This window comes from Megascapheus bottae, chromosome 7 (genome assembly GCF_031878675.1).
Source record: "Megascapheus bottae isolate mThoBot1 chromosome 7, mThoBot2.hap1, whole genome shotgun sequence".
NCBI lineage: Eukaryota > Metazoa > Chordata > Mammalia > Rodentia > Geomyidae > Megascapheus > Megascapheus bottae.
This window is the reverse complement of record NC_143515.1, coordinates 37,524,178-37,543,123: the sequence shown is the minus strand read 5'-3', so window position 1 is coordinate 37,543,123 and position 18,946 is coordinate 37,524,178.

The window sequence follows — 18,946 nt, the reverse complement described above, 5'->3', positions numbered from 1 at the left end:
GTTTTCAAATACAGATTAACACATTTTAATTGTCTTACAAACTATTTGTAAAGCTGTCCTTAACAAAACCCAGATTTAGAGGAAATTCACGGCTGTAACTGTAATGTGTATACACTAGTAAGACAGTTATGAAACCTCAGACACATTGAGAAGACATGGCTTAAAAGTGCCTTTAATGCTAAATAAAATAAAGTAAAATACAAATAAAAGGGGATTAGCTGTTATAAGCTGTGATACAGCTGCAGTGACAGAAACTGGGGAAACACGTAAACAAAGGGGGAGGCATTTAGTTACCCAGTGACCCGAATGTCTTTTTCAGACAACCACAATTCTAATTCTGACATGCTTTTTGCATTTCATTTATCATGCAGACCCAGTAGAAATGAAACGGACATTCAGATTCAGTAAACAGAGGGTTTCTGTATAGCCATCAGAGAGCCAGATCGACTACTTCTGTTTACAGCGAGTGCAAGGGGAAAGACACAGTATCGAATGGCATCATTTCTTGCCTTTATTGGCGAGAAGTGGAAATCCAAATATATTCACCAACCAATTAATAACGGACCAATCAACTTCTAACCATGCATGGTGTGTGAAAGTGTCAGAACACTTGAACTTCCCATCAGACCCAGCTTTGGAAATAAATATCAACATTTCTATTTGTCATAAGGGGGTAAACAAAGTAGTATTTTGCTTAATCTCTGGCTGAGTTGGTTCCCATGTGGTAGCCTGGAAGAAGTGATCTGCTATTTCTGGCTGGAGTCAGCATCTTTTCAGACCTAAAGCAAACAAAAGGGGAAATGAGGCTGACAGGTAATGAGGAAATTGGCTTGAGTTTTAACTCTCATATTGGTCAACAGAATGAGAATGGAATATACAAACATCTTTTCCCAAGCCTCAAAATCTAACCCCCCCTTTTTAAAATCTTATTAACCCTTGTGTCAACTTCTGCTGTCTGACTATACTCTTGTAATACTCATATTCAGATAGTTGACCAAGGTCAGAAGGGGCCAAAGGATGTATAAGTAAGAGACAAGCTTATCCATGGAGGAGGCCCCTTTTGAGCACAAACTCAAGTAACCCCATCACGTCACTGAGCGGAAGGATGTCAGCCTTTCCACCAAATTCTGCCAGGTGAAACTCAGTAGTTTAATCTATATTTTTGATTCGCAACATTGAATGATTTCCCTTCCCCAACACTCCCAAACAAGTGATTCTAGCTCCTTTGTACCTTGAATCCTTTCCCCTTTCTACTTTTCTTAAACATTTTTCAGATCAGCCCTGTTTGTTTCTATTTCTTTACAATAAATTAATCAATCACCCAAGAGATAATGCAGGCTCTCTCCTGTGCCTGACCTGAGAAGGATATGAAGTAAGTATGAGATACTGATCTTGATCAAAACTATTTCACAATAAGACTGCAAAACCATATTAAACAAATAACAAAGAGTAGAATATTAAAAAAGTTAAAACAATGATGATCAAAGATGAAGGAGTTCTAAGAAGAAAAGGAGCTATAGAACAAAAACATTTGGGGAGCTTCAAACAGAAAAAAATGAAAGTGAACTATTAATAGAAGACATTACTAGATTGATCAATAAGATAGTATTCTAAATACCTTTAAATGTACATATTTAATTCTTCTAAATTCCAAGGTTGGGAATATTATCTGCAGTTTAAAGATGGAAATCTGGAAAAATTAGAATCCCACCGCTTGTGGACTATTTGACTGTTAACCCAAAATTTCTAAAAGTATGCTACTGTAACAAGATAGAAGAATGAGTTAAGAAAAAAATAACAATGCCTTCAAGCCAAAGAGCATAAAATAAGAAACAGCTTTCTCTTTGAACTCTATGGGTTTCATTGTCACATATTTGGAGTATTACATTTGCAAGCACTGTTGACCTAGAGAAACCATTACAACTCTATATCTGAGAGAACTCCTGGTCTGAAAACCTCCTGAGTTCCATGTGCAACTGCTTCAGAGGCAAGTTGCAGTCCTATTATAACATAGTATGGTCATGCTTGCAACTGTGAAAGAACTGCCCAGGTTAAGGGAACTAACTTTCCTTATTCTTTTCACTGTGTATTGTTTATGTTCAGAATAATGTAGGTGAAGGGTAAAGAATGGTTGGTTACAAAATTAGGAGCCTACCAAGAAGAGCACGTCTGACAATTTTAAGTCCTGTAGCAACAAATAGAAGCCCATCCATTGTATGATCTTATGCTTAAAATATTTTAGACATGCATTATCTATTTCTCTTCCTTCTAAATAAAGAATATGGTATATTTATTAGACTTTTTTCTGGTAATTTGGAGGAATTATCATGACTTATTTTATCCCGTGGTAGTGTAAATATGTTGTTTTACTTACAGTTTTATCACATATATGTTTCACTCAGATTATCACATCATTGAAAGTATTGGGAGGAATCTGAATTAGAACCCAAAGGGTAAAGTGCATGGACTGAGTTAAGGGATTTCTGAGGATTCGCATGCTAGAAGACTTAACTTCCAAATGTGAACATGAGGTTTCAGGTAAGCTGACTTACTACACTTCGGGTAATTGAGAAGGTACCATTTCAGGCCCCAAAGAGCAGATGAACTACCTAAATCTCCCTCATTGGGGAAAATCCGAACTATACATGAAATAAAATATAACTCCTTTTCATTACTGAATAAAGAGAGAGAGAGAGAGAGAGAGAGAGACAGAGAGAGAGAGAGAGAGAGAGAGAGAGACAGAGAGAGAGAGACAGAGACAGAGAGAGACAGAGAGAGACAGAGACAGAGAGATACAGAGATACAGAGAGAAAGGGAGAAAACTAGTAATAAAGAATATGAAAACAATAATAAAATCTGGGGCTACCCAAGGATATGTCTCCCTTTGCCACATATGAACAATGTGATCAAGTTATATAACTTCTCTGTGCACATTTTCCTCACCTGTTCATAGTAGTTATTATGAGGATAAAATAGACTATATTTGTTAAGCTCTTTGAATAGTGCCTGGCATGTAGGAATCGCTATTAGCCCATAAAATAATATAGACAGAGGCAAATTCTGATGGGGAGGGGAGACGTAGATAATCCTGAAAGTGTATAATCAAGGCTTAACTACATAACTAGAATGACTGTACATTTGAGGATCCCATTCCCTGCCGTTCTCTGTGTGATGCCTATTAAAATGGTCCCTCAGATGTAAGTTGCTTATTACTAGCAAACTCCATGGCTAGTGGTAACATGATCCATCATGAGATGCTGCTACAGGCTGACATTTTCCACATGTAAATCCTGCACTTTGTAATGTAAGAGCAATTACTTTTATGAACAAAATCTTTCCAATCCACCATTTCAAATCCTTGTCTTGCCATGTCATAGTCAAAACATCTGTCCATTAAAGGCAACGTAAAAGTATATTAAACCAAGTGTGTTTGGTTTGAGACATCTGCTTCTTTCTACTGGAATGAGAACTATTCTAAATTCAATCGGCTCAGTCTGCAGGGATTTCAGGAAGACTTTTCAGTCATCTTCATGGAGATTATCAAATAGCCCACAGTTTTGATTATTGTTTCAGGTTCAGATAGAATTCAGAGTTCAACAAGGGACTCAGTCAAATTAATAGCAATGTTAAAGTTATAATATGAAGAGTAAAAATCTTTCTGTAACATTTTACCTGAAATGTTCTCATAGACCCATGTTAAATGTTTTATAACTGTATTATGATAGCTTGATAACTTTTATATCCTAGCTAATTATTTTTCATTGTTCTCTCTTCTGCACTGTGGCTGAATGCACTCATTGTTCTCCTATCAACTTTGAAGAAGGAAAAGAATGAGAAGAAATTGAGTAAGAAAACCATAGATTTCAGATCAGAACTTACTCCATGTCTTAGACTTCCATGTCTTTGCCTCTTTTTATTATAGACTTCTTACTGAAATTATGTGCAATTATGTTCAGATATATTTCCAAGAAATCATGCGATAATAAGCATATGACTAGAGCACAGTTGTAAAGTTACTGCAGAAATAATTAAAATTTAGAAAAGCTATCTGGGAAATACAGTCAAGGAACTATTCTTTTGTTGTTTTTCAGCCAACAGTTGACTCCTAAACAACATGCAACCTCCAAAAGTCACAAAGTCATGTAAAGGCATCACAATAGTAGCTTTCACTGTCCACTCTCCATATTTCATTTTCTTTCCAACATATCAGCAGTAAATTGTATGAGAAACAAAAGAGAGATTTTGAGTCAGCAATACTGTTAAAGTCCTAACCAAGTCCTTATCAATCATTGTCTGAATTTGGCCAAATACAATATTTCTTCCCCATTTCCTCCACTCAATGAATCTATATGTGTGGTTTGTCTAATAAAAATATGATGGTCAAAGTTGTAACATGTCAGATGTTATATGTTCACCAGGTGCCTATAGTGTGCTAGGCTTTATTTTAGGCATGGTTAATACTTTAAAATCGCCTCCAAGGAATCACAATATCCTTGCTCCTCATCAATTTTATAGTGACTGCTTCTTTTTCTATGAGGAGGGGCCATGTGTCTCAGGACTCATATTTGGGACTAGCCGGGTAGCTGGGCAACTTTCTCTGACCCAGAGAATGCAGCAGAAGTCATACCTGGGTCGGTTTTTGCTCTTTGTGTCTGTTATGTTTTGAATATAAAATATCCTCCACTGACTCATGAGTTTAATTTACAGCTGACCAAGAATTCTTCTGGCATTAAGACTTGATGACACTATTGGGAGGTGAAGGAGACAGGAAGTGAGGATATAAAGGTTGATTGAAGGGTATCTCTTTTCTCAGTTCCTTCTAAGTCTCTCTGATTTCTACTCACTACAAGAGGTGAGCTGCTATGCTCTACCACCAGTCCCCACTCTGTTCTTTGGCCTCTCTCACATCCAAATGAATACACTGGCCCTGGCCTGAAACCTCTCCAAACATGTACCAAAGCAAAGCTTTCCTCTTTTTAAATGTGTTAAGTTAGGTATGTTGACACAAGGATGCAAATTCAGTAACGCAGAGCTCAGAGAGCTCTTCTGGGAAGGAGATACTTTGAGAAACCACAGAAAGAAAGAGATGACCTGAGCAAGCCGAAAGCCATTCTATCTCTAGACAACCCCAACTGAGAAGAAACGAGCAATTCCCTCAAGTTTTGCCCAAATTTCTGACCGATGTGATCCTGGACAAGAACAAATGTATTGGTTATATTAAGCTACTAAGGTTTATGCTTCATTACAAATCAGCATATAACCAAAACATAATATGCTTTTCACTATTATCAATCTTCAGAACATCCCTCTGAGATAGTCACTTGAACCTATTTCATAGAAAGGAAACTGGATGGCATAGAGTAAGGTTGATTTCCAAACTCTTGAACTCGCAATTGTGTCTGGTAGTTATATCATGAAGCTTCCTACCATGTATCTAAAATTTCTAATCTGCTTCCCAAAATAATTGAGGACCCGTTCTCACCAAAATTCACCAGTTAGTATCTGTCACTTCCCAGAAGTCTAAAAGCCTAATATTATCCCAAGGAAAGATTATGCCAATCTGGCATAAGGTCTAGAATGGTTAAAAACATTTCTATTGTGACTGTTTGGTTTCCTACATAAACAGAGGTGAGACTCAACTCTTGCATTAACCAAGAAGTGGCCTTTTGATGAAGTTAACCTAATCCATGTAATTTCAGTGCTGAAAGTACCTTGGAGGTTATCTGGTCTAGGTTTTCAATATACTGGCTAATGAGTTGAGATTCCGGCTTCACTCAGGCTCATGTAGTCACCTTCCAACAGCAGGGCCAAGCCAGGTACCTTATTCCCAGTATACTCCATGCTGTCTTTCAGACACAGACTCAAGGGCCTTGAGTCCTTTCCAATTCCTTGCCACACAGTTTAAGATTACCCCTCAAAGTCATAGAAAATACAAGTAATTTCAGTTCTCCTTACATCATAGCTTCATCTATTTTCATTAAACTGTATTAGTCATTTGAAGCTCAGAAATAAAGTTTTACAAAAGAGATTATCTTATTTTTAAAGACAAGACTAGAATAACTTTTAAAATAGTAGAGTAGGGCCAAGAGTTTGGCCTAGTGATTGAGTGCTTGCCTAGCACACAGAAAGACCTGGGTTCGATTTCTTGGTACCACATACACAGAAAAAGCTGGAAGTGGTGCTGCAGCTCAAGTAGTAGAGTGATAGCCTTGAGAAAACCCAAGGACAGTGTTCAGGCCCTGAGTGCAAGCCCCAGGGCTGGCAAATGAAAATAAAAATAAAATTAAAATAGTACAGTATACAAGAAGGCCTGAATAGAGTTTGAGTAAATGAAAGGACAATTTAATTGGGCAACAATTAGCTCGATTCTCAATGTATTATTTATGGTGCTTGTTGAGATTTGAAGCTAAATACTAATGCTATCAACAGCATAAAGCAAGGGCTTGGGAGGAAATATCATGAAAGGGACAGACCATCTTCAGATTGTACCAAATGACAGGGAAAACATTAAGACATAAGTGGGTTTCACATTCATGGTGTTCATTGTCTTTAATCTGCATATTGCTTAGCAACAGTAGTTAAAAACAGGTTGCATTTCTAAAGCTGATTTTATTCAACTACTTTATCCTATTCTGAGATTAAAGAACCCACAAAAGTGAAAATTAAACAACAACAAAAACAGCTTATTTGATTCAAGGACCAGAACTGGCCCAGGAAACAAAGCTGTGGTTACTTGTCCTAGTGCTTTGGTTCATGTGTCTATCTTGCCCTGGGCCACGCCTTGTACAATTGAAATGTTACTGCACACTTCAAGTATTTATGTCTCATCTTCTAAACTAGCTCAGGTTCCATGGAAGTAAAGGCTGAGCCCTAAATATTTTCCTCCATAGTTCCTACCAAATTCTCTACTCACAGAAGGAAAATCAATTGTAAAAGAATACAACTGATGTTTAAAGCTTATTGCCTTCTTTCCTCAGGCAATAATTTCATGCTGCACCAGTGCCCTTCTCTCAAGAAGGAAATCAAGAGATGACACTAACTCAAGTCAGAGCATCTGGGATTAGAATGGAACCAATCCCCAGGGATCTATGCATTTTAAGAAGGACTAACCTGTCCAAAGGCTCAAGACCAAAAGTAATTTAGAAATATAAGTTATGGAAATACATATATTACATTGTGGAAGGTATAATACCACTTAGTAGAGTCAGACCGTATGGTGTGAGTGGAGGAGGAGACATATTTAACTTGGGAGTGGTGAGGGAGCTATGCATTGAAAACACTTTAATTACAAAGTCAAGGCCACATGTGCCTCAGGCATATAGTGGTGTCTGCTATAGGTCTCTGACTAACCTTCTGTGACCCAGGAAGGAGGAAGAGAAAGAAAGAAAGATGAGGTGTTGACCTAAGTTAGCTAAACAATGCAAACAAAGTTCAAAAATGAGTGTCTTTTCCTCTCTTCTGGGGTGTGCCAGGAATTCCTTCTGTCATTTTTGTAAGTTAGATATTTGTTTTTCTTCCAGAAAGACTATCTATTGACAAAGTAACAGAAGAGTCCATTTTAACTTGAACATTTTCCACAAAGCAGATGTCTTTCCTTGTGAGAATTGGCATATTTTTACCCTCAGAATGATCTCTGCTTTTTCATATGCCTAATTAAATTTTAGAGGTCCCCTGCTTAAATAAAGATTTATTAGCTGTTAAAGTTATAGCATAATTCTTCTGCCACCTACATGCTATCCTTGAGCATATTTACAAGCAGACTAGCTTATTCACTATAAAAATATGAGTGATTTAATGCTGTTATGTTATTGGTGTCAATTACCAAAATTCAGCTTCACAATAGAGCTTTCTGGAGATACTGTTATTTGACTCTCAAACTGTCAATTTGCTTGAAGAAAGAGGGACTGTGAATTTCAGCTATTAAGTGTTTGAACTAGTTAAGCTAATGGAGTCAATCAGCAGGTCGGGAACTCTGAGAGCCAGGCCCATGCAAGGTTATAAGCTATTCCATGGACAAACACAGTCAAATCACTAAAAAGCCTTCTCTGTGTGGGTGATGCATGGGCAGTGACATTCAAGTGTGTGCTCTGTGAGACACACAAGACTCATAAAAATGATGGTCAGGTTTTGAGAAAATATGTCCTCACACCAATAGTCCTCTTCCACTTTAATCTCACATTTTTAGTTGTAACTTTGCCAACTGTAAATGTTGGCAACATACTCCAAATATTCAGAATTAAATTAAATTTGGCAGCATTTTCAAACTTTCAAAGCCCATTTAATGAAGAACTTCTAAGTGTGGCTGCCTTGTGACTATTTCTCAGGGAAGTTATTCTATCTAATCAGACCTGCAGCTCAAAGCAACCAGCCCAGTGACCATCTCTTGGTGTCAAGGCACAAGCATTCCATGCAGACGGAGACAGAGTTCCCTAATCCAAGTAGAAAGACACAGAACAAGCAAGGTATGCTTTTACCACCTTAATAAACTGGAAGGTCTAAGAAGCATAACTTCTACTCTCTGCTTCACAGAAAAGAAGAAACTTGCCAAAGTCCATGCTTAAATTGTCAAGCTTTTTCTTCAGTTTGTCTCTCAGAGAAGGACCAAAATGTAAACGATACTGATCTCCTTCAGTGGATGTTGAAGATCAACAGATTAGCATTCTATTGAAAGAAAGAGAGACAGACAACCAAACAGACAGACAGAGACAGAAACAGAGACAGAAATGAGAGTGGTGGGCAAGGTACTTCCAGTACTTGGAAGGCTGAGGTGAAAGGACTGCAAGTTCAATTTCCAGATAAACTACATAAAATCAGACCATGCTGGGAGTGGGGAGAAAAGGAGAGGGGGTGTGTGTGGAAGGAGAGACAGAGAGAGAGAAGGAGAGAGGAGTGTTGCCTAGCATGCACAAAGCCCTGGGTTCCATTCCTCAGTACTACTTACACAAAATATGCTGGAAGTGGTGCTGTGGTTCAAGTGGTAGAACTCTAGCCTTGAGATAGCCCAAGGACAGTGCCCATGCCTTGAGTTCAAGCCCCATGCTGAGAGAGAGACAGAGAGACAGAGAAATGTGACAGAATTAGAGTTTTGAATCAATGACCTTTAATCCTCCGGTGTGGCAATTCAACAACTATGAACAAAATTACTTCTAAGCCTGGTGCCAAATCTCAATCTGGGGATTACAGTTAAAATTAGCCTGGGACAAAAATATCTGTGAGGCTCTTATCTCCAATTAGCCTGCAATAAGCTGAAAATGATAGAGAGCTAGCCTTATACACAAAAGCTAAGGAACAACACCTATACCCTGAGTTCAAACTCTAGTACTGTCACACACACACACACACACACACACACACACACACACACTTCTAAGTAGCTTTTAAAACAGTATTTCCTTACATTCTTTCATCTGAAAAGTGATTGAGCAGTAATTTTATAGTTTTAAATATACGATTTCAGTCATTACAGTAATTTTATAGCCTTAAATTTTATATACAAATTTGATTTCTAAAATTTAACTGCAGTCTTGCTATATATGTTTTTTTGTCTATTTACACTTAGATTTTTTCCCTTACCTTTATTTAACTGCATCCATCACAAAAAATACTATTTAGCCGAAGGGAAAACATAAGTACTTTTTTGCAGAGTGACTTTAATATACATATAATTTATGTCTTTATTTATTCATTTTCAGGCCCAAGAATCTCACATAGGGCAAATGCATGAGCCCTAAAAATGTTAATAAGGAATAAGCATGCCTACTTAAAGTTTTAAAATATCTTTTCGTGGCAACCAAACATTCCATGCAACATTATTGGTAGCTGGGATTTCACAAGTGGAAAAGCCAGTTGAGATGCACCTAAATTTCACAAGCCTGCTGGAAAATTGTAAGGTTTTCTTTGTTGATATGTTACCAATTTCCTTTCTTTAAAAATCACTTAAAACTCTAAATGAAAGGAGCAGCTGTAAAATAAACACATTTACTTGTTAATGTTTCTTTGATTTTTATTGCCAGCTTGTTTTAAAGCCATGAACAAAAAAAGTAGGGAACCCAGGTTGAGACCTAAAACAGTTAGAATCTAACAAGATAGCAGTTCTTAATGTTGCACCTCATTCAAATTTTTTTAAAAGCACAATGTATAAATGTGTCGCTATATACATAATTTTTCAAAGTACTTAATCACCTTATTGAAATTTCCCTTGAATCATAAAAATTAGCTATTAAAATCTCAACAAAACAGTAAACTACAAGGCTAATTAAGCCTTACAGACATAAATATCTATATATTTGACTTTGTAAATTAGTTACCACAGAAAGTCTAATTCCATAATTTTTAGCACTGGTATATATAATAAATTGCTCCATTCCATTTGGAACTACTTGACTAAATTAATTTCCTTGATTAATAATAGGAAGAGATGATAAGAAAATAATAAATTTGTTTAATATTCTGAATTAAATTATCTTCTATATATAATGGCTGAATAGTGTATTCTGTGTGACGCCTTTAAAATATAGGGGCACTGATTACATGAAATTATTTACTGTGAGCTATTAAAATGAAAGTTTGTTTGGTGCATGCAGTATGTACTTATCCTTTTACAAGCACAACACAGATTTTCCTCTCTTAGGTCGATATGATAAAATTAAGTTAAAACTCTTTAACAAAATTATTATTGAGATACTGTGAGTATACAATTATAAAGTCATACAAGTATTATACATTATAGGAATTGTACATATAAGTGATGGGAAATCTACATCATGGAAATTCCATTGTGCCATTCAAAAGTAAGAGACCCAGAAATCCCAAATGTCTGAGGGCCAGCAAGACACTGATAAAGCCTCTAAAATCAAAAGATCCAAGTTCTATATTCAGGAGATAGTTATTCCTGTTTAAAGTCTAAGAAGAGTGTGTAAGAGTGAGAGTGGAATCAAGAGACAGAAAAGCAGACAGATGGGCAGACAAACAGACAACAGAGGCTGTTCACCTTTTGCTCTTCCTCTTCCATTTTGTTTTGATCTTTTGGGGTCTCACTGGTTTGTATTTTTTGGCAGTCTCTTTCAGATATAGCCTATGCATGTTCAGAAATACTATTTTATGAGCAAAGTAGCTTTCACCTCATCAGGTTGGCACACAAAATTACCCATTGTCCTCCCTACTAGGGTGTTTTTTCCCCCAAATTATATGTTTATTATCTTTAAGTAGTTATATAAAAATTACCACTCAAGAAATCACAGTGCATCTTGGTTGATATCACCCTTTTATTACTCTCCCCCATCCCTCCCAACCCAACCCTCCCCTCAATATCCTAATTTCATAGATATGCATGAATAAGTGTTGTAACTGTCTTCCCTTTGTCACTCTCTCCCTTTGGGCCTTACGCCCTGCCCCCTCAAGTTCCACTTTCCCTGTATTTATTTTGTTGGACTGTGACTTTTTTCTTCTGAGGAATTACACTATTCAAATTTTCTCCTACAAATATCATTTATTGGGTTAATACTTTTCCTCCTGCTGCCTTTGGGTGGTGTGTAGTCACTGCTGGGCCGGGCCTTCTCTACCCATGTCCATCTAAGGCCTTGGTGACCTAGTACGAAGCCACCGGAGTCCTCCGAAATCATCACTGCTGTTATCACTGTTGGTATATCAATACTTCATGAGGTTCTCACCAAAACTTTCTTTTTGAGCTATAGTCAGTACATTCTAGTATTGCTAAAACCCTGGAACTTATACTCAATGTGCAAACTCAAACTTATCACTTCTTCCAGCCCTGATATTTAATCAGTATTTCTTCACATTTCCATATCACAGGCCCTTTCAACTGAAGCTTAAGAACAAAGTCAGTACTAAAGACTATTCTCCATCAAGGTAGTTGCTATTGTTTTGGTGACCTATATCCTGATAATTCAATTCTTTCTATCAAAAAAAAAGAGTTCTCCTTTCCTTATTTATGGGCTCCTCAGAGTACAGTCATAGGTCCTGAAAAATTTTCCCAGAGTAGTTTCCATCTCCAGTCAAGAGATAGAAATTTAAGATAACACTTTCTTTTGAAATGTATAGTTTGATAATTATATAGATGCTAATCTTTTTTTCAGATTCTTATTCAGGATTTTTATTCATCAGTACTAATGTTTACACATCTCTGAGGACAACCAACAAACACAGACAGGAATTTAGCTATGATTTAAAGTTTTAGTAGTACACTACTAATTTTTCTTTTCTTTATTTCCATATATTTTTATTGTAATTGTACGTAAAAGAAGGGTTACATTAAATTCACCCGATAGAAGGTGCATTACTTCACAAACATTGATACCCTTTCTCATGTCTTGGTCCCCATTTCCTTCCCCCCACCCCCACCCCTCATCTTGTTTTCCCCCTTCCCTATCTGATTTCAAATAACCAAAAACACATATATCCAATATATCAGATAAAAAGGTGAAATTCGGTAACAATATGTGATAACCAAGAGACAGCAAAAGAGATGAGAGATAAAATAGTACATTAAGGAAAACAATCACTCATTACATGGCTTTTGTTTCTATATCCTAGAGGTACTTTCATTTAGTGTCATACTATATGACCTTATTTGTCTAGGTTTTGTTCTATTGTAAATCTCTGCTAGGAGACCCCAAGGTTTCTACTGATTATGACAAATGAGGGAAACCATTGGGCCTATGTTCATTTGAGTCTGGCTTATTTCACTTAATATGATTTTTTCTAAGTCTTTCCATTTCCTTATAGATGGGGCAATGTCATTCTTTCTGACAGCAGCATAGAATTCCATTGTGTATAAATACCAGATCTTATTGATCCACTCATCAAGTGAGGGGCATCTGGGTTGGTTTCATAGCTTGCTATGGTAAATAGTGCTGCAATGAACATCGTTGTGCTAGTGAATTTAGTATGTCCTTGTTTCTGGATGATTTGGTAAATGCCAAGTAGTGGAATTGCTGGATCATAGGGGAGTTCTATGTTTAGTCTTTTGAGGAACTGCCACACTGCTTTCCATAGTGGTTGAATGATTTTGCACTCCCACCAACAGTGTAGTAGTGATCCCTCCTGGCCACATCCCCTCCAGCATCTGTTGTTATTAGTTTTCCTGATCCTGGCCATTCTAACTGGAGTGAGGTGCAATCTTAGAGTTGTTTTGATTTGCATTTCTTTTATGGCCAGAGATGTTGAGCATTTCTTCATGTGTCTATAGGCCATTTTTATTTCTTCTTCAAAGAAGTCTCTAAGTCTTTGGTCCATCTTTTAATGGGATGGTTGTTTCTTTGGAGATTAGTTTTGGAGTGATTCAATTTTTTGAGCTGTTGATATATTTAGATTTGTGGCCTTTGTCTGTTGTATGGTTAGTGAAGCTCTTCTCCCACTCTGTAGGTTTTCTAGTTAATTTGCTAGCTATGTCCTTTGCCACACAGAAGCTCTGCAGTTTAATGCAGTCCCACTTATCCAGCCTTTCTCTGATTTGTTGTGTTTCTTGGTTCTTATTAAGAAAGTTTCGACCTATGCCAAGAAGACCTAGTGTATCTCCTATTCCTTCTTGTAAAGTTTTCAGTGATTCTGCTTTTAACTCAAGATCTTTGATTCATTTGGAGTTAATCCTGGTGCAAGGTGACAAAGAAGGATCCAACTTTAGTTTTCTGCAGGTACTTAATCAGTAGTTCTGCCAGCACAACTTGTTGAAGAGGCTATCTTTCTTCCATTCTACTTTTTTTGCTCCCTTATCAAAGATTAGGTGGCTATAGATCTGTGGATTAATATCTGGGTCCTCAGTTCTATTCCATTTGTCTTCAGGCCTATTCTTGTGCCAGTACCAAGCTGTTTTTGTCACTATAGCTCTGTAAAAGTGTCTAAAGTTTGATATTGAAATTCCTCCTGCAATGTTCTTTCTGATAAGAATTGTTTTTGCTATTTGTGGTCTTTTATTATTCCGTATGAAATTTTGGATTGCCTCTACTATTTCTTTAAAGAATGACATTGGGATATTGATGGGTATTGCATTGAATTTGTAGATAGCCCTTGGCAAGATTGCCATTTTCACAATGTTAATTCTTCCAATCCAGAAGCGTAAGGGATTTTTCCATGTCCTCAGTTCTGCTTTAATTTCCTTTTTCACGGTTTTATTGTTTTTATGAAAAAGGTCCTTCACATTCTTAGTTAAGTTAATTCCTAGGTACTTTATTTTCTTTGAGGGTATTGCAAAAGGAGTTGCTTTCCTGATTTCTGTTTCACTCCTCTCATTGTTGGTATACAAGAATGCTGTTGATTTTTGAGGTTTAATTTTATTCCCTGCTAATTTGCCAATGTTTTGAATCAGCTCAAACAGCTTAGGAGTTTCACCTCCTCTTTCCCTATTTGGATCCCCTTTATGCTTATTTCTTGCCTTATTGCTGTGCCTAGGAATTCTAATACTATGTTAAAGTGGAGTGGAGAGAGTGGGCATCCTTGTCTCATTTCTGATTTTAGAGGAAATGGCTCTAGCTTTTCACCATTAAGTATAATGCTAGCTCTGGGTTTGTCATACACAGCCTTTGTTATACTGAGGAATGTTCCATGGTTTCCTAGTTTCTCCAGAGCTTTTAACATAAAGGGGTGTTGGATCTTGTCAAATGCCTTTTCTGCAACCATTGAGACAATCATGTGATTCTTGTCCTTGCTCCTGTTGATGTGTTGAATTATATTAATTGATTTGCATATGTTAAACCAGCTTTGCATCCCTGTGATGAATCCTGTTTGATCATAGTGTGTATTTTTTTTGATGAGTTGCTGAAGATGGTTGGCCATATTTTGTTGAGAAGTTTTGCATCAATATTCATCAAAGAAATGGGTGTAAAGTTCTCTTTTTGTGATGAATCTCTGTCTGGTTTTGGTATGAGGGTTATATTGGCTTTGTAGAATGAGTTTGGCAAAGAGCCTTCATTTTCAATTTCATTGACGAGCTTGAGGAGTATTGATTATGAGCTCTGCTTTGAAGACCTTATAGAATTCATCTGTGAATCCATCTGGTCTTGGGCTTTTCTTGGATGGGAGGTCTCTTATTGCCAATTCTATTTCGGTGCTTCAACGAGGTTTGTTTAGTTGGGATAGTTCTTCTTGGTTCAGTATGGATATGTTAATATTTGCTAGAAACTCATCCATCTCTTCTAGATTCTCAAATTTCTTGGCATAAAGGTTTGAAAAGTATTCCCGTATGGTGCTCTGGATGTCGGTAATTTCTGTTGTGATATTGCCATTCTCATCTGTGAATTTGTTTATTTGGGTGTGCTCCCCTTTTTTTTGGTAAGATTTGCTAAGGGTCTGTCCATTTTGTTAATTTTATCAAAGAACCAACTCCTTGTATTGTTGATTCTTTCTATAGTTTTTTGGACTTGGATTCATTTAATTCTACTTTGATTTTAATAACTTGCTTCCTTCTACTGGGATTGGGGTTGGTTTGTTGCTCTTCTTCCAGGAGCTTAAGGTGACACATTAAATTGTTAGTATTGCAATTTTTCTAATTTGTTATTGTAGGCACTCAGAGCTATAAATTTTCCTCTGAGTACTGCCTGTGCTGTGTCCCAAAGCTGGTATTTTGTGTGCTCCTTTTTGTTAAATTTCATAAACTGTTGAATTTCCATTCTGATCCCCTCGATGACCCATTGGTGATTCAACAATGTATTGTTCAGTCTCCATGAGTTACAGGGTTTTCATTGGTGGAGATTAGTGTTCCTTTCCAATTTGATGCCCTTGTGGTCTGAGAGAATGCAGAGAATAATTTCAGTGTTTCTGAATCTGCACAGATTTGTTTTATGCCCTAAAATGTAATCTGTTTTGGAAAATGTTCCATATGCTGCTGAAAAAAAAAACGTACATTGTGATGTTGCTGGGTGAGATAATCTGTAGATGTCTGATAGATCTAGTTGATCTATACAGTTGTTCAATTCTGAGGTTTCTCTGTTGAGTTTTTGCCTGATTGATCTGTCCATAGTTGAGAGTGGTGTGTTAAAGTCACCAACAATCACTGTGTTTCCATCTAAGTGAGCTTTTAGTGGAAGTAAGGTTTTCTTGATGACGTTTGGTGCTCCGGGATTGGGTGTGTAGATATTTTGGATGGTTATGTCCTCCTGGAGGAAAGATCCCTTTAGTAGTATGTAATAACCTTCTTTGTCTTTTCTCACTAATTTTAGCATGGAGTCTATTTTATCTGATATGAGGATGGCAACACCAGCCTGTTTATGGAAGCCGTTAGCTTGATAAACTTTGTTCCAACCTCTCAGTTTCAAAAAATGTTTGTTTTTTTGGGTAAGATGTGTCTCTTGAAAACAGCAGAATGATGAATCTTACTTTTTGATCCACCTATATAGTCTATGCCATTTAATTGGAGAGTTAAGTCCACTAATATTGAGGATTAAGATTGAAAAATGTTTACTAGTTCCTGCCAATTTTAAAAGCTTTCATTGGGTCCTGTGGCTTGACAGTTCTTGTGGTAATTAGCTGGTATCATTTTTAGGTGCCATTTCTTTGTCAGTACCACGTTTATGTTGGTTTTCAATGTGTAGAGCATCTTTGAGAATTTTCTGTAATGCTGGTTTGGTTGCTACATAATGTTGCAACTTTTCCTTGGAATGGAAACATTTTCAATGTTCCCCCAGTTATGAATGAGAGCTTTGCTGGGTACAGTATTCTTGTTTGGTAGTTATTTGTCTTAAGGGCACAACATATATACTTCCAATCTCTTCTTGCTTGCATGGTTTCTGCTGAGAAATCTGTGGTTATTCTGATTGGTTTTCCTTTGTAGGTGTTTGTTCTCTTCTCCCTGGTTGCTTTTAGGATCCTTTCTTTGGTCTCTAATGATCCTGTGTGGATTAGAATGTGGTGGTGAGATGTCCTTTTCTGGTCAGGTCTGTTTGGGGTTCTAAAAGCTTCTTGTATCTGGATGGGCCTGCCTTTCTTGATATTTGGGAAGTTCTCTGAGATTGTTCCCTGAAGTATATTTCCAATACCATTGAGCAGGAGAGTGTTATCAACCTTGTGCATATGATTTATGTATAACCAATAATTTTGGAATCGTTATGGAGGGATCAGTCTTCTGCTTTTCCAATTTACACTAGATCTAAAACAAGTTAAATGAACATGAATATGTTGACATATGTCCATCTCCATGGTAGGGAAATAAGAGATACTCACTTATCAGGCTCTTCTTGAAACTGAACAGTACAGTTCAAACCATGTTCATGTGGTCAGAACTTTCTCTCTGCTCTTCACTAGAATCAGCATCTTTGTCAGAGCCTATGGTCAACTCTGGCTCCTCCCCATCACCTGGAGGCCATGACAATGAAGAATACAGATTAAACTATACTGATGGCACTTCTGACCTGTTGACAATTGAAAGCAGTCTCCGGCAGTGATCAAAGGTTGTCATTTATAGAGGATCAAACAAAAAGGTATCCTGCAAATATGTATAAAATTGTGCTTGGGACACAGGCACTAGATTAAATCTATGCTGCCCATACCACATCCAATTTTAAGACTTCAATCTTTATTTTTGTTACTTTAACACAGATCTTCCCAAATTGCCAGATCTCTAACATGCAGTATGATACAAAGCAGAATTATTTCCCTTTTCAACTTCTATTATTAAGGACACCTCAAGGCTTTGAAAATTCCATCTCCTCAGTGGGTAACCAGGTAGTCATTGTAAGAGTCGTATCCAAGGTTATCTCATATTGTTACAGTATCTTACCTTGTTATCTGACATATTGTATATATGATTTTATGTTTATTTGAAATAGGATAGGGAAGGAGGGAAAATGAGATGAGGGGAGAAGATGGGGAGAGAGAAATGAGGACAAAAACATGAGAAGGGGTATCAATATGAAGTAATGCACCTTCATCTAGTGAATATATTGTAACCCTTCTATTAATTACAAGAAAAAATATTTTAAAAAAGAGTTGTATCCAAGGAAGGGCTGGCGACATAGATCAGAAGTAGAGTACTTGCTTGGTAAATGCAAGAGCCTAGAGTCTATCTCCAGCTACACAAAACAAGCTAGAAACAAAAAACCCACCTAGGATCAAAGTATCTATGCCATCTCATCCCCTCAGACAAACTCAATCAGAATATTAAATCACAAAGGCTGTCTCCAGATCACCCCTGGTTTAGGAACTACTGGTTTAGTGAGACACCCAACAAATACTCTATGGCACTGAAATTAGCAGCAATTGTCTCATATTCCTTGGGATAGTTGATCCACAGAGTTAACTTTCTTCCCATGGGCAGCCAACTACACTATTATTCATTTTCCCAATTACAGTAGCATTTGCTTCTTCATGGAGGCAATCAGAATGTCACTACCAACAGTGCTAGCATTAAAGTGTTGCTGCAATCAAGCAGATAACGGAGCCTCATTTTGAAGTCAGTCTAAAGGAATGAATATACCACAAAGAGGATTGGGTATTGTCCTCACAGCACTTTTCTCCACAGTCAGTGCTTTGAAAGGTAAATCTCTGCAGCAGCCCAGATTTACCTGTCCTCGGAGCTCTGGTTCAAAAAGAAATTGACATTATTTTTTTTTCTAAGTCAAACAGGCACTACCAGCATAGAAGCAACAGATGAGACACCTAATCAGACACATTGTAACTCAATCCTTAGAGGGCAAGTTACAGGCCTTTCTTTTCTGCAGGAATTGCTGTCTCCGTGGGTGACTCCTACCATGGTTGTACTTCAGTCCTAGTATGGAAACAGGATTTAAGATCCTTGGGTACAATTCCTCTCCTTGGGGCTTGGGGAATGGCAGGCTGCCATGTGATGGAATCTGCTTCAAATAAAAGAGTATTCTGGATGAAAAGTCTAAGAAGTAAGATGAGTTCCTAATATCAAGATAACCCAATGGTTCTTTCTCTACTACCAATGAGGACTACTATGATAAGTATGTTTCATGTTTGGGCACGAGGGATTTAA